Consider the following 18,313-nt stretch of genomic DNA (forward strand, 5'->3'; position numbering starts at 1 on the left):
ATCAAGCGAGTAATTGCACAGAGCAACTTAGAGGGAATAGAATGAACCACATGCACCTTTATGTCAGAAACAAAATTTGAAACAAACTGTGGATAGCTATTTTGTGCAGTGGCTGCTGTGCCTCATTTGGACAACTGCATTACACTGTGGCATAGAAATGAAATAGTGAACATGCATAACCAGTCATAGAGCGATCCTAAAATAATCAGACAGTCGGCTGCCACGATCTAGCAGCTTTAGCTAGATGGAACATTGCTATGGGGATCCATTTGCTGGTCCCCAGCACTCACCAAGAAAAAGCATTAATATATGCTCCGTGGCTTAAGAATTCCAATGAAGCCGCAGTAATGAATGATCCTGCTAACCCTGGGCACCCTGAGAAGAAACATTAAGGATATACAGATCCTTCTCTGGAAGTTCCAGTGGCTCAGCGTCTTTTGTGATAAAGCATCACATTTCTTGTGGTTTTGGAGTGGCTCCCTGTTTGTTACCTCTGCATCTCAGTTATTGAAACATGGGCCCAGCCCTGCCTACCACACACACAGCTGGAAGGCTGCAGGCCCTGGTCCAGCTCTTCTAAAAGAACTGTCTGCCACAGGAAGTCCAGAAAAACTTATTGCTGAAAGCACAAGAACTGCACTCTTTTCCAGAAAGCTAAGAATATAGAAAAACTCTTTTCCTTTTACATAACACAATATTCACAGTTCTGGAGGTTGTTACATCCCAGTTATCAACAGCTGTTCAATCATTACTCCCCCTCTAACCTCAATTAATATCCCATTTGATTGTGAGTGACAAAAGTGCTGATTTTGATATCACATCCTCAGTTCTTGGAAAGTTCTTGGAAGAGGCTAAGCGAAGAAGGAGAATAAAGTAATTAGGTATGCCTTGAAAGGCTGCAACCACTAATGCTGATTTGCCCCCACACATCCTAGGGTTTTTTCCTGTCTGTCTGCTTTACATCCTATCCCCTTTCTTCCTTTTGTTTCCTCTCATTCAAGTATTCTCCTTCCCTTTCCATCCCCAGAAACTACTTCAGATTCTAAAGTACCTATTTAATTTCTGCTTTGCTTTTAGCTAGTCTCAAAACTTCATCAAGAACAAGATCAAAAGGATATCAAATAAAATCTCATTTCACATCCAACACTCAGACCACAAACTGGAGTGCAAGTATATTGGGATTACTAATTTACACTGATCACCTAGAATCTATTAATCCTTTCAAAAATATATGCTATCAACCAGTTGTCAGAATGATCGGTAAAACACAAAAATGTTTACGATTCGTGCTAACCATTCACAGACTGATCACTATAAATAATATTTATGTACACTTCTAAAAAATACTGATATGACCAAACTGATCCCCTCAAACCTTTCCCAGAAACCTACATTTTCTCAGACAGCAAGGACAGATAACTTGTGTCCCAAAGAATTGGATGTCAATAACCTGATGAGCAAAATAAAATGAATACAGAATTCATTCTTGAATACTGTAAGCACTAAAGGGACTTCTTCAACAACTGCATGTTATCTTCTTCAGAAGATAGCACTACACCACCTATATAGAGAAGTTTTTAAAATCTGCATAGATCAAGATATATCCAAATACTATGTGACTACAGAAAATCTCTATGCATGTTCAACAGCAATACAAGCATTACAGTTACTATTCATTTCAATTATATATGCATTCAGGCACTCTTCCCTCCCATCTTTGTCCTTTCATAGCCCTTCCCCTCCTCTTCCTCTCCCTTTGTTTTTTCATCCCTTCTTTTCTCCCACACACTTTCAAGAAGGCCCAATTCAGCACAGTGTGGCATCAGCAGAGACCAGAGACAGCGGCGGTTCCAGCTACAACAGCGAGTGGATTTAAAAAAAAAAAAAAATCAAGGGAGAGCTTTAAAGTTTGGGAGAGCTGTTTAAACTGAATATGTAATAACTCTGCTGAGGATTTGGATTTCAGCTGCACTCAATAGGGGTGCTTCATTACCTACTTGTGGGAATGTCACTTGTCTGGGGTGAGGTCACAGCCTCCTGGCGGTACATTCCGTATGTGCTGTTTAGCCCGGTCAGCTGAAAACAAACCAGCAGATGCCACCCTGATTTGCATCCAGTTGCTATTGAGACTAAAGGGACAATATGTGAAAGACAGGAAGTATCATGTGGGAGCCACGCTTCACCAGTGTGAGGGGAAACGAGCCTTCACCTTCTTTATCTAATCATCCCAAGCAGAATTACTGAAATAGAAAAGTCTTCCACAGCAGGAACAGGGCAATCAAAACCAGTTTGGGGATGGATTTGACTCTTACTGGTTTATTGGATATCCTAGGATTTCTGTGCTACTTTGACTGGGGTGGAGATTCATCAGAAGTAAAAAAGCAACAGCTTAAACCTTGATGTTTGCACTTCTAATGGAAATCACCCATACAAACGATTCAGCAAAAGAGTTTCCTTCTGCTCCTTTTGGGTTTGGCTATGTTACACTTATATTGTGAAAAATTGATTCAACCTGTCCAAGGAAAGACTTCACAAATTAGAAACCCCAGGTAATTCTCAGTACTAACTCTTTAGGTACGGGAGATTTTAGGTATTTTTTTTAGGTATGGGAGATTTTAATCTCCCATACACATTTTCTCTTTCCCTAAGAAGACTATACAGCACTCACAGCATTCAAAGTCTTTCACTTCCACACCATTGCGTAGAAGATGAGTTTGTGTTTGTAATTTGATCCCATTCCATCACAGAGTGTTTTGCAATGGTGTTTTCAAATCAACCTTTAGTGGGCACACCCATGCAGCCCTAAAACACAGGGCAGCATGGCTGCAGTGAAATACACACCGGGGTGGCTTCACTGCCACTGCTAATCAGAGCTTTTGTTACATTCTTAAACATCACAGATTGAACCTCTCTTGTCTAGAGGGGGTAGAGAAGTTAAAAATAATGAGACTTATCACTGACTGAAGATAAACACAAACCAGGAGGAAAAACTGTGTAGACTAGCACGGAAAAAAAAAGCCTTTGGCTTTCACCAGAGGTTGAGGGAATATATTTAAACCAGGGAACAAGGGCCCACTGAACTGCTTGAATATACGGCAGACTTGGCTCCTTAAAGCCCAGGCTGACTGTTGAGGGTAAGCACAGACACACATGAGAATGAGAATATGCTTTGTCTTACTTATTTTTCTAGAGCATCATGCTGCAATACCTTTCTTTCTTGGTCTCTTCTGTTTCACATTTTTCTATCTCACTACTCTTCTCCAAACTGACCCCTCACAGTCTGTGTAGCCATCATCCCATCCCAACACCAATCTACCATCTTCTAGCTCATAAAATCAAGGTGAAAAGCCAGTCATATCTAACTTGCTTTGAAATAAATGAAGATCCATTGTTATTTCCGAAGAGAAACACTCTGAGCACCATAATTTCCATGTGCAAAGAACAGGTAGCATAAAGGGAACTAGGACTTATAGAAGGCAATCTGAAAGCATGAAAGGATTTTCCTGGAATTCATCTTAGACCTTTTGGTTAAGCAATGAGAGTAGATACAGACAGCAGAATGTAAGAATGCATGCATGCAAACCAGAGGTGAATACTCAATTTCACTCACAGGGATTACCATAACAAAATCACTACTAAATATATATTGAAACACAACTACTTAGGGACATTAAAAAAATGCCATGTGCATATCTACATATAGTTGCACTAAACGTCGAATAACGTATATTCCCACTGCAGTGACCTACATGAATCCCTTAGCAGAAGAAAAATGTGAAAGGACCTGCAAGAAGATAATCTGCCCTCAGCAGATCGGCTATGAATGAAAGAAAAACAAAAAAAAGCAAAACACACAGACAGTCCCCACAATTACAGGAAGCCAGCAAGCCAGCAGTGAGAATCCCCCACATGCTGCATAATATACTGCACCAGAAGACCTGCTGGAAGATAGATATGGAGGTCAGTTGGTCTAACATGTAGTTTATATGAGGTGAATTCCTGTTAATATCACCCTAAAGCCATAAAAAACATCATGTAAGCAAACCTGATTCCACCCTGATTGACACAAAATTATTCTCTACAGTTAATCCAATGCAAACAGGGCCTTGACACACGAGCCCCATCCCCACACTGTCACAAAAAGTTCTTTCCATTGAACCCAGAAGGAACTGCATCCTGGCCGAAGAATGTGATTGTGGCTAGAGTAAAAAGGCACCCTCCTGCTTAAGTAAACAGTTACACTGGCTTATACCAGCTGAGAATCTGTCAAATACCAACTTATATCAAAATATTCCTCTGAAATAGTTCAACATTCAAATTCCATATATATCAAATCCTTCAAAACGCTCATTCTAATAACAATAAGCCAGTCAGACTGGCTTATATGTCACTGCTCTTCTCCAGAAACTCCCAAAATCTGAGTCCTCATCTAGTTCCACCTATTACTTCAACAGGTGGATTTGGCCCTTCTGAGGTAAAATGCTGTGAGTGCCCTTAGCACAGCTACTACACTGAGGAAAGGAAGTGAGGATTCACTGAGCTAGTTAAAACTGTCAGAATGTAGATGGGCAACTCCATCCTATCTTAGCTGGAATTAGGCCATGACACTGAGGTTAACCCCCCCACGAGTGCAAAAATACCATGGGTTTTCACTAACCACAAATGGTCAGGAGCTTGGTGGAACAAGCCCATCCACAGCAATCTCCCAGATGTAAGAGGCAGCAGAACAGTCTCTGGAAGGGTGGGATTCCAGCTCCAAGTACCCATGGACACATCCATCAATCATCACCTAAAACTGGACAAAACTAAGCAAGGCTGCAAGATTGCTGCAATACAATCAGGGTGCAAACATCTGCTTAAAGCACAAAGACTTCCTAAAAGCTTCACCTCCAGTAGTTCTGGAGCATTTAATGGACAGAGCCTCTGTGGAACGAGCATCTCTGAGTGAGTAATGAGGAAACTCACAGAAGGCTCTGCCTCCTCCACACTGGGACACTGACCAACAGGGTTTATGAAGTAAACAATTCAACAGCAGCCCTTCCGGAACAGCTCAGGGTGATGCACTCAGGAATTAAAGTCACATTTATTCCAGAAAAGAGTTTCCAGATAGGGAGTGCCCTGCAGTATTTTATGTCAATTTTCCCACAATGGCAGGTCCTTGGAGTAATATATAAATTCTCCTTATGCTGGGTAACAGTTAGTTGGAATTAGTAAACACATATTGTTTCATTAAAAATATTATGTTCCAGCACATGCATTTAATTTGCCATAAAGTATGGTATGTAAGAAATCACACCATTTGCAATAAATCTGAAAAGATATTAGCATTTTTGTTTCTAATACAAGATATTTTATGCACGTCGTAAAATTTCAGTGGTATATGGAAGGGGTCTTAGTGAAATACACAAAAAAATATGACTATAAACAAGCCATCATTCTGGTAAGAGGAAATACAAACAACCAGAATAAAAATAGTTGATGCACAAAAGCCATAATGAGGGGGTTGCTCAAAAAATAACTTCTACTTTGAATGGTTTGGATGAAATACAAATTATCCACAGAAAAGTGTGGACTGGCATAAATGTTTGTACAAAATTATAAGTATATTTCTAGAAGTATGCGAGAGACAACCGCCTGCATGCTGCACAAGGTCCCAACAACGCTCTGCGTAAGTGCTAGTGCACAGAGTCCAAACCACTGCATTTTAATTACTATGCAGCCTCAGATATATTGCCTTTGATATGGAAATGTTCTTGTTCTCTCATCTTCACATACGGTCTCATGCACAGAAATCTTTATCTGATTCATAAAAAATAAACTAGAATCCAATCTCAACACCTGACCTCAGTGCTTAGAAGTTTTTTACTAAGCATGGTGTCACTATAAAAAGAATGGGTAATATTGGTGTAAAGTTAGATATTTGGAGCAATGATATGAAGGATTTGCAGTTAGGAATCAAATCAATACTGCACCTCAGAGGTTTTAGAGTTTCCTATTGCCTTATGTCAGTCTACCAGTGACTGAAGACACAATTGACTACACCTTTCTGTGTAGCTGAAGAAGAAAGAAAAAATATTTAAATGACATCCTGTCTCGCCAACGATGGAAGAGATGCAACTCAGCCACTTGCTGTATGGAATAGGTTCTGAAATCTAATAAATCACTAACATCAAACTTTTCACCTTTTTTTTCTAAATTCAGATCCTACATTCTTGGACATATTTTAAAGGTGTGCACTACAAAGTTTGCACAAGAAGAAGCAAAACATTTCCCAAGCTTTACTTCAACAAACAGGTAAAATTAACACAAAAATACTTGAAATACAAACCCAGTACTTTCCTGTATCTTATATTAATATGCTAGCCATAAGAAGGCTAAAAAATTTTGCTTTGACAAATTCTACTAGTCACTCAGAAAAAACATTAAATATTCAGACCTATTTAGGTAATTCTGCTAGCTCTGTAGAATTACATTCTCTTTTTCTAAAGAATATGATCTGTGTAAGCTCTCTATAGATGATAATGGCCCATCTGTAAATCATTTTGTTGCAGGTTATCTGTTTTTTATCACTGCTAGTACCTGTCTGTCCCTGATATGATACCCTTAAACACATTAACTTGATGGAATGTTTTGCCTGACTTCAAAAAAACATCCATTGATCCATTCTGCACTATAAAGGAATTACTCTGATTAACCTAGTTTAAAAATATACCTAATTTTATCTTAGTCTTTCCAATTCACAAGATTCAAGAAATATTTGATTGAACTAATTTCCAAGCAACGATTTTCAGACTTTGGATGCTGGTTTATATCTTCTTAATTTAAGAAGACAAAACAGTAAACATAAAACTGATATGAGTATTTTAAAATATACAAGAGGAGGAGAGAAATGTCTGTGTACTGATTCTTGTTTCTTTAAGAGAAAATCCATTTTTCAGGCTCCTGTTGTACTAATTGAAAGAGAATTATTTAAAACTTCACTGAATACTTGAATATACGATGGGTATCTGTAGCAGTTTCACGAGTTCCAAAGAACTCTAGACTTTCTGAAAGACAGTAAACTAAAAATTGGCAGGAAATCTCTTACAATGATGTCACAAATATTTGTTGTTGCCACAGAATACTGTTTTAAAAGAACACCTACTTCTGTGCTGAAAAGGCTTTGGGAACATGTAATTATCCGGTTTTATCACTGCAGAAATCGGCTGCTTTCCAGCAAATACATCTATCAGATCCCTGTCTTCTCTGCAGAGCTACATCTAAATAAATAGGCACGTATTTCAGACAGACATCACGCCAGTCCAGTACACAGCCTTACTACTGATAGAATTTTATGGTGTTTTGTTGTTTTCATAATGTGATGCAAAGGCCTGCAATGAATGACACATGTACAGATACATACTGTGGGAGAATCGTGTGTCTAAAAAACTCCAAATGGTTCATACAAAAGAGAATAAAATTCAGTTTCTGTGACTTGGTAATAAGTCCCCTTAAAGTTCCCATTCTTGCTGTTCCTAAGGAAAAACCTAAGGAAAAACAGAAAGTAGTGTAAATAAAAATTACACAAAAAGCCACTGAAAGGGACGAACAGAAACCAGCTTGCTAGAGTGCAAACCTGAAACATGCACCTCTGTGTGTTTTGCTGCTACTTGACGAGTAGCACTTCACACAGCAGCACTTCTCTCCCGGGTTCTGACACCATGCAGAAACGTCTCAAGGCTCTGCCTCTGTGATTCACTGTACCAACTGAAATGTTTTAAAAATATGTCTCTGTATGGCTGCAGTTGACATAGTTCACATATACACAAACACCCCTATTTACATAACTTTGGAAAACTTTAGCCATTACACGCAAGGTCTGCCAAAGGAGCCCGCTGATCTCTAAAGTGACACTGTGGAAAAAAGGAAATATACAACATCCCATTGTATGGGGGGTGGAAAGCCAAGTGCATCCTGGCGTCTCTTTCCAAAGTAATTTTTGTTCTGGGAAGTAAATAAATAAATAAATTGATCGACTGAAGCCTTTGGAGTGTGATCTATACACTTCCAAGGCAGAAATCTACCCAAGTGTAAAAGATTGATAGATATGCTTCCTGAAGTGTTATCTCCCAAGGTGATCACAGTGTTTAGCAGATAAAAGAGGACTACAGAAACTTTCTAATGCCAACTGAGAAAAAAAAAAGTATTTGTTATTGCTATCATCGTGCAAAGCTCTGGCCTTTATTGCCACAAGCTATTTTAAGGCCTCCAAGAACTGCAGGGATATGTGGATACTTTGGACTAAAAATACGATCAAAGATGCAAAAAACACGTCCAAAGAGATTTTTTTTTCCTGTTGAGCAGAAGTAGTTTGGTGGGAAATGACCACGATCCGTTGTTGGCCACATATTAAAAACCACTGGCGAGGGAACAAGCACTGGCAGTTCCCACTTGTGAACAAAACCAAGCTGACAAGTGAAGGCAACTAACTTTGGACATCAGCTATTATTTCCTACAAGTATTTTCTGCTGCTAAGGCACTCGTGGCCTTACCAGTGAAACTGATGGGCTCCACTTTGTTTCTCTTGTCGCTTTCCCCGGTGCGTAAACACAAAAAAAGGAAGAAAAGCAGCAGTTACATAAGTTGAGCGGAGAGTCAGGAACGTGCAGGGAGAGACAGCCATCTGTCTCGCTCCCTTTATGCTGTGTTATACACATGGCACTGGCTTGCACCCTGCCATCTAGCAGAGAAGGAAACCGAGGGAGCGCTGAGGCAGCCCAGTTCAGCCTCCCAGCAGAACCGAGACGGAGCACTGCGCTGCAGGGAGGAGGGAGGGAGGGAGGGACGGAATAATGCGTTTAGCAGAGGATGCGAGACTGCCGACCAAAGGGCCTCTTAGGCGCTCATCGCTGAATGAATTAAAGTTCCCGGCGAGGAGGCCGGGGGAAGCGGGGCCAGAGGAGTGTGACAGGAGGGAAGGGGCCGGGAGCCGCCAGCCCCCCGGGGACACGGCGGGCACACGTGCGGGGTCCCCGGCGCGGCCGCTCCCGCCCCGAGCGGGGACCGGGGGCTCCGGGGGCCGGCCCGCCCCGGGGGTCGCTGCAGCCCAGGGCGGGCCGGGCCGGGCTGAGCTGGGCCGGGCTGACCCGCCGGCCCCGGCCCCGCTCCCCCTCCCCGGCTGCGGGCGGGCGGCGCGGCCCGGGAAGCGGCCTGGAGAGCGGCGCTGGGAGCGATGCCCAGGGCTCACCTTCCCCTCCCCCTGGAGAAGCGCGCTTCAAAATGGTTTTGCAGGCGAGGCTGGCCAGGCTGCGCTCGGTGCAGGGCTTCCAAGAGCAGTGCCTGGGTTGGTTTCCGTATATTCTTTGGCTTTTAATAGCTAGCTGAGGGAAAAAAAGAAAGCATTATTGTTTTCTTTCTTTCCTTCTCTCATTGCCTATTCTAAATTTGACTCCAAAGTTTAAGCAGTTGAATTGGCTAATTCTGAATACAGTCTATTGAGAGACCAGACACAGCAGTATATCCCTGTATAGCAATAGATACAATGTGCTGAATTGGCAGTCTAATTATAAATGTGGCATTTGGACCTCCTTTCAGACCCAGTGCCACCTTACCTTATGAGGGAACTTCAACTACAGCAACTGTTCAAAACAAAATGCCATTACAGGATCAGCTTCACCCAATACTGGAACCAGCCAGGGGATTGTTTTACAAACAGCCTTTCTCACTTAACACAAGAATGTATTATAAGGAAAAGTTATGGATAGTGCAGAGTCTGAAGAAAACGCGTATGTAGTTTCTGCCAGGTGTCGAGCTACTTCAAACTGCAGCATACTCCAAATGACCTCATTATTTTCTTTTAAATGTACTCACTATAAATAATTATTCCTTAGTTTTACTAGAATGAGCTGCTAGGTACGCTTGCTGTTTATATTCCAAGCGTAGTGTGCATGTAACGTCATGAGCACAAAAACCCACGAAATATCCTGGCTCAAAACAAAAACCTGCAATAAGATCTTGCCAAAGAATCATGGGGTACTGAAAAAAAGTTTTTTAAAGGGTCCTTTCCAGGGAAATGTTCGTATTTAATGGCAGGCTGCATGCACATATCTCACATTCATTCTTATTATTTACTTTATGGTATTATAATGGCTTAATTAAATGAGTGGGCACAAGCACGTCAATAAAACAAGTCAAGTCAAGTCGAAGTCTCAAAACAGGTTTCAAAATTGCTCCATTACACGAATACAGAAAGGGAAATTCGTTAATTTTTGGACTTCAAACTCTGTTTGAGGACTGGGTAGAACTGTTCTCCTGTCCTCACGATCAGCACTGAAGATGGAAATGGCAAAAAAATGTTAAAGTGAGGGTAAAAGAAAGCAGCAGGAACAAAGTGCCGCTTGTGTGCCGAAGGCTATTTAAATTTGCTTAATAAACATATACCTTATCTACGAACAGCAGGCGAAGATATATTACTTTATCACAGAAAGTTTCACCTCTCTGTTTTTGGGAAACACCCCTAGGACAGCACTAATCTGCCGTCCCCAGGCTACCACCGGGCTGCCTTTCCCTGCGGCCCCCCTTCCCCCCACCCGGCCACTCAGACGCAACACTAATTGTCCTTTCACGGTGCCACTTTCACTCCTTCCCGTCCTTTCACGAATAACAAAACCGCAGCAAAGCCCACGGTGGGGCGGCCCGCAGGAAGCGGAGGCAGCGCTCGGCCGGACGGGAGCGGTGCCTGCCGTGACCTCCGGGCCCCGGCGCACGGCTCGGGCCGCGCCCGGCGCTGCCGGCCCGGGGACGCGCTCCGGCGGCTCGGCACGCCTGGAGGTACCTGCCCGCATCGCGCCTGCCCGCTCTCCCTCTCCCCTGGCTACAGCCGGCCGCGACCCCGCCGCCGGTACACGCGTGCATGCATTACACGAGCGGGCAGCGCCGGTGCCCGCTCCTCCCCGGAGCAGGGCAAGCCGCAGAGGCGCACTCATTAGCTCCCACTGATGATTCCTTTCAGGATCATGAATGGAACAATTGTCAAAAACTGCGGGAAAAAAAACAAGCCCCGAGACTATTATATACAGACACAGCTTGTGTGCGCGCATGTGACAGTTGCAGACAACCCAGATTTGGCCATAAACTCTTCGGCGTTATCCGAGATAAAACATCAAATTGCTTGTACGGTAAAAGAGGCTTCTTATCCCCAATCCAAAGAAATAAACAGCTTCCAAGGTAGTGAAACCCAGGAAAAGAACAAGCTCTCCACAAGACACACCTTGCCTCACTCGTATCCGGCAGCACCGCCTGCAAACAGCTGCGCTAGCTTGTTGCAACTGCCACTATTTTATTTTAAAAGAAGAATAACAGTAATAATAGTAAGTGAAATACTTCCTGAAAACTTACTTTGCATTTAGTTTAGGCACTATTCTTTTTTTCAGCTCGCAAAGGAAGCCGTTTTGTCCAGGTTAGGTATTGTCTACTTATGGATCAGCCTCTGGCTAAGGGTTTATTTTAATTTATGGCTTATGCATTCTTTTAAGGTCGATTTGCATGACCTCCGGCAAAGAGCTAAGGCAGCAAGAAATCCCAGGTCGACTGTTGCCACAAAGCGGCACGCATCTCCCCCTTCCCCGGGTGTAAACAGAGCTCTCTGATGATGGACTGCCTTCTTCCCCCTCCCTGTGTATCACGAATTAGGGCGCGATATCGATTTTAAAGTTTTCGGTATAACTTTATCCAGGGCTCTGCCGGCGGAGATAAGGCGGCGGCGGCGGCGGCTCCTCGGGACAGCGCCGCGCCGTGGCCGAGCGCGGCACGGCCGCCGCCGCTCCCGCAGCTTTGTGTGCTCCCCGCAGCCGTCCCCGGCCAACTTCAAAGCACTCACCCACCTCAAACTTCGCGCAGAACCCACAAGCACCACTAAACTCCCCTCGCCTTTCTCCATCCCGCGTCTCTCGGGGTTATCCGCCAGGAGAAACCCACGCGAGCACTTGGGAGCAATGACAGCAGCGCTCCGCTCTCAAAGATTTATTTCGGATTTTATTTTTCCTCTCTTTCTCCCTCTCGTGTTAGTTCCTTACGTACAATATCTTCCCGCACCATGTGTTCGCCTGCCGTGGGTGATCTTAAAATACAACGCTGATCTGTCACTACATTTTAAAATAAACTCTACTCGGGAAGGATGAGAAAGTGTTGTGATTTCAAGGTACTGGGGTCCCTTAACGTCTCGGAAACCTCGGGATTCAAACAGCCCCGGAAACTCGCACGGGGACGAGACTATAACTACTTTTCCCTAAAGAGAAGAGAGGAAAAAAAAAAAAAAAAAAAGAAAAGGAAGAAAAAAGAAACACAACACCCTCGTGATATCAAAGTAAATAATCGTGCAGGGGGAGGCGGGGGAAGGGGTGAATTCAGCAATGTTAAAAGCTAAACAACAGATCTATCTCCGGACGCTGCTGCTTCACTCAATTGCAACTAATAACCCATTAAAGACAGCGCAGGGGGAACTGAATTCTCTCCTGCAAAGCGACATAAATCCAGCGAAAACCCATTAAACCACCGCCACCGCCACCAAGCCACGCAGCACTACACACCACAGCAAACAACAGGTATACAACACAATAGGGCTGGTTTTCCTGGTTACCTCCTCGGGATCCAGTGTGGCACAAAGCACTGGGAGAGCCTCCTTTTTTTTTTTTTTGCAACGCGCTTCGGTAATTTTCATTAAAAAAAAAAAATTAAAAAAATAAAAAAAGAGGGAAGGAGGTGAAGGGGGGGGGAGGGAGGGGAGAGGAATAAATGGGTAGTAATTCGGTAAAATAAAATAAATGAACTAGAGTCTGCTGGTGTTTCTCCGGGCCATGGATGTGCAGGATCCCGATCGTTAGAAGTTTGCGGATGGGTTGCCTGGAGATTTGGTTACAATCAGGTTCATTTTTTTTTTTTTCCTCCTGAAACAAGTGAAGGCGATGGTTACTGCTGTCAATCTTGGCAATCAATGTGAGCGGCCATGTCGTAAGTATTCAAAGCATTTCCCGTCGTGCAACATCAGAAAGTGAGTGGCCAGGGCATTGATCTGAGGAAGGCAAAAGGAGGCAGGGCTCCCCCGCCCAGACAGCACAGGCAAGATGAGACAACACAGGGAGAGAGAGGAGGGAGAGGGGAAGGGAGGGAGAGACACACAGAGAGAGAGAGAGAGAGAGAGAGAGAGAGAGAGGCTGGGAGCGAGCGGGGAGAGCAACAACTGCGGAGAAAGTGAGCACAAAACAGAAAGTGAAATCGGCGCGGGCTGCCAGCCGCATCCCCGCGCAGCTATCACCACTCACAGGGCCATTAGACACATGAAACCCTACACCGCTCCGCTCCCGCTAATGACCACTGATTGCCCGGAGTGGTGAGGAAAGGTACTAGAAAGTTACCGGGGAGGGGGTGCGAGGGCGGGGCGGGGGCCGGAAAAGGAGGAGGGGGAGCGGGGGGGTCCCGGGGGAGCCGGTTCGCGGGGCCGGGGCGGCGCGGGGGGGGAGCCGTGTCACACGGGGCCGGCCCGCCCTCCGCCCTCCCTCCGCCGCCGCCGGGGGACACACACACACGCCGGGAGAGTCCCGCCGGCTCACGGGATACACCGGGAAAATAAAATTACAAGGGGGAGAGAGAAAAAAAAAAAAAAAAGATCTGGAGAAAAGACGATGTGCAGGAGGAGGGAAGGGCTGGCGGCGTGGGGAGGGAGCGCGGACGACGAGAGGGAAGCACTCAGCAAGCGCTTAGTGACAGCTGATAAATGGGTCTCTGAAGAGCCCGATCCCACAGCACGGCCGGGAGGGGAAAAAATTTTTAAAAATTTACAAAAAAAAAAAAAAAATTAAAAGGGGGGCGGGGGGAGATGAAATGGAAAGTATAAATTACACCAGAGATGGGAGTCCAGCCACAGGGACCCGGGGGAGAGGAAAGGGAGAGAAGGCACTCAGAGTCCACAAACTATTTAGTGATGGCTTCAGCAGAAAGGTGAAAAGTGAGTGCAGTGAAAAGGGAAAGACAGGTACGGCCGGAGGGAAAAAACTGATTTAGGACGGACTCGAGCTGAAGTTGGGATTCTCGTGGCGACGACGAGAAATTTTAGCAGCGGCAATATATAAATATCCCTCTCTCTGCCTACCAAAAGGCAACAGATAAGGACTGGAATATCAGCTTGAATACCAATTTAGGAACTCACGCTCTCTTGGAAGTGCTAATTGGGGATGGGGGGGGGGGGGGTTGGAAGATCTGGGAGAAAGAAGGGAAAAACTATAAGGAGCTGAGGAGAAAATCAACCAGTGGCAGAGTACTGCAAACCCAAGAAAGTGTCCCTGCTGTAATTTTGCATTCCAAAGGTAAACATAAAGGAGTCTTTCAAACTGTCAGGGGCCCGCAGATCAGGTGGGCAAACAGCGCTGCAGAGCGAACGTCTCCCTCTTTTGATATTATTCACACCTAGGCTAAACTGTTGTTAAGATGGGAGTGCGGAAAGCAACCTCAAGCCCACAAAATGAGAGAGAGAAGTTGTTGATTCATCTCTGTATTTTTGGCACTTTCTCCCCATTTTCCAGAAGGCGCCTGGAACAGTTAGTAACAGACAAACTTTTTAATTTTAAAATAGCTTCATAACTTATAGAGGCCAAAAAGACGAGGAGAGAGCCTGATTTCACTTTCCTCCTCTCTCAAGTAGAAATTTGCAGGCTAGGTTAGACCCAGAAGCACACTCAGCCCCACTGCGAATGAACCTGGCTTCAGCAGGACGTGATGAAAATTGAACATTAACGCGATGGCACAGGACAGATATGACCTGGCTCTGATTCATTTTGTTAACAAGCTGTAAAACTCGACACACTGCTGGAGGCATGCACGTTGCATCCTCTGCTATCCGAGGTGCTATCGCCCCTCTCAAGCCGAGTTCAGGGAAAAGGAGTTGTAAGTCAGAACCTCTTGGAATAGCGGACCTGTTTTATACAACATTTTCGGCAATTCCACTACAATAAAAGGAGTAACCAAGTCCTATTCGGCAAGTAGCAAGCACCTTGAAATAGAACTTTATAATTATCTAGTGAAGCTTTATCATCAAATTAGCTGACGAGGGCATAGTAGCTAATTCCCATTCATTCTTTCAGTTTTAATAAAAGACACTTAAAAAGTGACATTCAGAGATAAGGGGAAATTGTATGATTGTAAATACTGAGTTTGTATTCACCTGCATTCGGCTAATTCAAAGTATTCACCTTGCTGCAGTTACTCGGTGTATGGAATTAACAACAGTAAATTGCTGCCTTTCAAGATATTATTCTGTCATTTTTAATCTGTAATTATAAAAATTCCCGTGATTAACCACTAACGCTTTCCTTGTAACACATTTAAACCTGCTGCAAGTAAAGGAAATACCTTGACTTTTTGCACAACTAGTGTATCTTCGGCACGCAAAAAGATTTTTTAAAAAATTAAATGAGCTATATAAGAAAAGAGATATAAATCAGAATACAAGGACGAATAGTCTGCCTCAGTCTGCAACTCTAGTAATTTGTTGCTGGAAGTTTTTTTTTCTTCCAAGAAATAGAAAGGAAAAAAACAACCCAAGCCCTCCTCAAATGTAGCGCCTTATTAAACACGAAGCGGGAATGGGACAAGAGATAATTAAGGCATCAGCTGAATCTAACCGCCCACCTGGCTCCAAATCGGGGGAGCATCCCGCTGCACTCCCGAAATTCCAGTGCAGGGAATGACACTGGCTTGGGGCAGGACACGGCAGGGATGCGGCCACGCTGCCATGCGGAGCGCAAGGAACGCTCCCCAGCTTGTTGCTTCCCCTGTGTGATCAATTAAGTTACAGATGTAACTCGCTGCGCCGGAGAGCTGCAACTTCTCGGCGGCAGGAAAAGAGGATTCCTTGGGCATTGTATGCAAATGCGAGTGTGTGCGTGTGCGCGCTGCACGGGGATAATTGTGATGCCCTCTTTGTTTGCATAAGTGAACACCCGCCGTGCGGATCCGTACACACGTGCCGAGAAACAAGAAAACGCTTTCACTTGGAGCGTTACCCCACTTTCAGAAACCGCGTTTGGGATGACTGCCCTCGCTTTGGCTTCAGGAAGGCTAAAGGCAGGCAGATGTTGAGGAGGGATGCTGACCTGCTGGGGGTGCCTGCACAGGGAAGGGACCGCAGGCGCTCACATCAGCTCGGGGCACTTACCTGGGCACAGCTCTCATGACATTTTACGCCGTGTGTCTCACCAAATGCCCTAAAGTAAAGCAATGTTCAACAAGCGAGGCAACCTGTCTGTGTGCTAAGTTGTACGTACCGCATCTTGAACCTGAGCAGCAAACCTGCAACTCCTGCAGAGTTGGCGGAACAGTCTCAGAAGTTTTGGATTCAAAGGGCAAGAAATTTCACTTTAAAAGTCATTCACCCACTTCTAAACTGCCCTCTCACCCCAGTTAATGCCGGACAATTAAGAGGCATGTTTATAAATTCCCTCTGCGGACACTGTCCGACAATGAAGGCTTGTTACAGGCTTGCTAAAGGTGTTCAGAGAAACTTTTGCGAAATAATCAACAGCATCTGAGAGAAAGCTAAAGGAAAAGAAGTTAAAGCCTGATAATCCGATTGGGAAAAAGTTTTGTTAGACTAGATAGAAGTAAATTACTGCACGTTTCTTCAAAAGCAAACCCATCAGCTGATACGAGTTCCCCTAGAACAAGAACCTCTGGCGAACTCCTCCAAATTTAGGGGACCTTTGCATTTTGTAACACTCAAAGCTAAAGATCTGCCTGAAAACAAAAACTCTGAATTCCTTACAGCGTCATCTGCCAACAAAATGTATTGTCTTGGCAGAAAAAGGATCAAGGAGATTTTAATTTCATTTTAAACTGTGCATCATCTTGATTGCGAAGGAAAAAGCCGCAGCAACAATCTCCCCGCTCCACGCCCCCGCCGTTCAAAAAAAAAAAAAAAAAAAAAAAAAAAAAGAGGGGGGGGGAGAGAGAACTGGAAAAACCACATAAACTTTTACAAAGAAAATAAAAGCAAGTTCGACATGAAAACCCCTTCCTGTCTCGGAAAGTTCATTTTAAAGGTCCCTTCTGTAAATCTAAAGTGCAAACACCAGGCTAAGGTAGTGAGTGGCTGGAATTTGCATGCTGATAAGAGAAGGCTGTTGTACTTACAGTGACAGAGGGCAGGCTGCGGAAGAAAAGCTGTTTGTGTTAGCCTGAGAGTCACCCAGGGCTGCAATGAGAGGAGAAGAGAGGAGTGGGAGTGCCAAGCTGGATACACCTTCACCGCATCTCATCACATCTGCCAGCCTCTCTCTCCCTCTCTCTTTCATTTCCACATTCCCTTTGTTCCTGAAAAAAAAATCTACACGTCACATCAGTCCCCAGATGCAGTCTACACCAAAGAAAAAAAATGAATAATTCAATCAAACTGTGCATAGTCTCTAAGGCAATAAATCTATTGCACTTAAAGAAACGAAGGGTAATTACCGCTATAGAATTAGAATAAGGCCAGAGCGCGCAGGGATCCCAGGGTCTGTAAACTCCCCGGTCAAATAAAGTTTCATTTATTTAATCCTTTGACAACCCCAATGTAAACTAAAGGGGAGGATCAGAACTTATTCCGGTTGGGTTTGAGAACGCTTGAAGTGAATGTTATAAAAGGAGAGCGCCCGTGGTCTGTGACAAACACAATGCAAGGGAGTAGAAGTGTTTCACTGCATCACCTCCAGGGTCCGTTCCCCCCTCCCTAATGAAGAGCAGACCACACTCCCACTTCCACCGGCTCCTGCTGCTCGCTGCAAGTGCAGCGGGAATCGCTGGCAGCCAGCAGCCGCCTTACCTGCTCCCGAGCGCCAGCACAGCCTGACAAAAACTCAGGGGAACCGGCAATTTTGTTCCACGCTCTGGCGGAGAGAAGCCTCGGGGGATTTGCACCGGCAAGGATTGCCTCGGAACGGTGCCCCCGAGTCGCGGATGTGCGCGGGGCTGAGGCGGGGGCTGCCCGCCGGGGGCGGGGGGAGCCCGGCGGGAGCGGAGCCCGGCGGGGCGGGCGCGGCGGCGCTGCCGGAGCGCGGTGAGGACCGGCCGGGGCGGGCGGCAGGAGCCGCGCTGCTCCCGCTGCCCGGAGCGGGCTGTCCCTCGGCTCGGAGGTAAGCTGACTCTACATTGTGTTTGTCCCCCCCACGGGTACCCCGGCTGCCAGGGGCGCGCTGCTGCGCTAACCAGGGCGGCGGCTCGGGGCTGTGGCTCAGCTCCTCGGGCCCGAACCGAGCCGGAGCTTAGCGTCGGCATCTGCCGCTTTACACTCTCCATCACATTCTTT

The 18,313-nt window shown here is 45.1% G+C and overlaps 1 protein-coding gene across 4 annotated transcripts in view; it reads right to left on the bottom strand.

Moving 5' to 3' along the window:
* SOX6 (SRY-box transcription factor 6) overlaps positions 1 to 17,183 on the bottom strand; it is a 370,211-nt gene extending 353,028 nt beyond the window's left edge. For 3 of the 4 annotated variants that reach the window (XM_036383763.2, XM_054515290.1, XM_036383762.2), the window contains exon 1: positions 12,617 to 13,083. The gene's annotated coding sequence lies outside the window, so the exon portion shown is untranslated. Of the gene's footprint in view, positions 1 to 12,616; positions 13,084 to 17,160 lie in introns of those variants that run through there. The other variant, XM_054515289.1, reaches the window with a different exon arrangement.
* Between the last annotated feature and the right edge of the window lie 1,130 nt (positions 17,184 to 18,313).

Source organism: Molothrus ater, chromosome 6 (assembly GCF_012460135.2).
Source record: "Molothrus ater isolate BHLD 08-10-18 breed brown headed cowbird chromosome 6, BPBGC_Mater_1.1, whole genome shotgun sequence".
In the NCBI taxonomy this organism is placed as follows: domain Eukaryota; kingdom Metazoa; phylum Chordata; class Aves; order Passeriformes; family Icteridae; genus Molothrus; species Molothrus ater.